At 41.6% G+C, this 1,452-nt stretch overlaps 1 non-coding gene across 1 annotated transcript; it reads right to left on the bottom strand.

Moving 5' to 3' along the window:
* Positions 1 to 233: 233 nt before the first annotated feature.
* LOC123455899 lies at positions 234 to 361 on the bottom strand. The gene has a single exon (XR_006634202.1). It is a non-coding gene; the product is annotated as a small nucleolar RNA SNORA40 (small nucleolar RNA).
* Between the last annotated feature and the right edge of the window lie 1,091 nt (positions 362 to 1,452).

Here is a 1,452-nt window from a genome sequence, read left to right as displayed (position 1 = left end):
CGAACATGGGTCCTTAGGCTTCGCAGGCACGTGCCTTAACTGCTGAGCCATCTCTCCAGCACAGGACCAGTTACTGAATGGACTATCATTCCCAGAGGCTGTCTTCAATGACTTCTCTGTCATATATGCACACTTGTGTGATCTGTTTCTGTATTCTCTTTTTCTCTTGATCCATCCCCACATCGATAGCCCAGTTTCTATTTTCGATTGCTTCACATGGCCCTTTTCATTATCACCTTACTGCTTGTAGAATATCAAAACTCATACTGAGCAATGAGTTCCTGATTGCAAAAGAAGATTTATTTTTGTATCCGTCTTTACATTTTTGTCCAGAGTTCCAACAAACACACACACAAATGATACTGATGTCTTGATGTCTGGTAGGCTGTCTCTCTTCTTGAAAACTATCCTGTCTATTCTTTGCTCTTGGCTCTTCCCCGTGACTTTTTTTTTTTTTAATGGTTAGTCAGATTCCAAAAACAGCATCGTGGGTAAGCAGCAAGGGCAAGGGTGAGCACCAACTCACAGAACAATGACCCTGGGGAAACCATGCTGAGGTGGAACAAAGTCTCAGAGATGCCAACATCTGAGGTCCAGGGGGCGTGATGACCCTGGATGACCCTGTATAGCAAAGCATGAATTGTGATGGACCGTACTTTTTTATTAGCTCCAGATATCACAAAAGTGCTAAACTTTATTTTATTTTATTTTCTTATTTATTTATTTGATACAGAGAAAGAGGCAGAGAGTGAGAAAGAGAGGGAGAGAATGGGCACGCCAGGACCTTCAGCCACCGCAAACAAATTCCAGACTCGTGCGCCCCCTTGTGCATCTGGCTAACGTGGGTCCTGGGGAATCGAACTGGGATCCTTTGGCTTTACATGCAAATGCCTTAACAGCTAAGCCATCTCTCCAGCCTGAAAAGTGCTTAACTCTTATCATAAGCCTCTTTTGGAGAATAATTAAGGAACTGGAATTATTCTGAAAGAATTAAAAACAAATAACTTACTTGTTGAATTCAGCTTTGGACTAAAGAGATAAGTGAGAATGAGAAACTAGAGCAGAAATGGGAGCTCAGACTTAAAAGAGATCAGCTAAAATCTCAAGGAGACACACCTAGCTGAACCCATGACACCAGTCCAGTTGTTCCTGAAGATAATGTAAGTGGTTTCAGTATTAATCCATGCCCACCACTATCAATGGGTCTATCTTGTTTGTTTAAGGTAAGAATTATTTATCATTTATTATGAACCTGGCTCTCTTCAAAGCATATAAAATATGCCAGCAATGCCTTCCACAACCCAAGTCAACCACAACTAAGTATCCATTTAATGGCTAACTGGCTGGCATTTTTCTTCCAGGAACAGATCACGGAGGAAAGTGGGAGAATTCCTTTTATATACATTCCTTTCTTTTGGGCTTTTTGAGCATGGTGGCACACGCCTTTAATCC

The sequence above is a fragment of the Jaculus jaculus genome, chromosome 18 (assembly GCF_020740685.1).
Source record: "Jaculus jaculus isolate mJacJac1 chromosome 18, mJacJac1.mat.Y.cur, whole genome shotgun sequence".
NCBI classification, from domain to species: domain Eukaryota; kingdom Metazoa; phylum Chordata; class Mammalia; order Rodentia; family Dipodidae; genus Jaculus; species Jaculus jaculus.
This window is presented reverse-complemented; position numbering and strand designations above follow the sequence as displayed.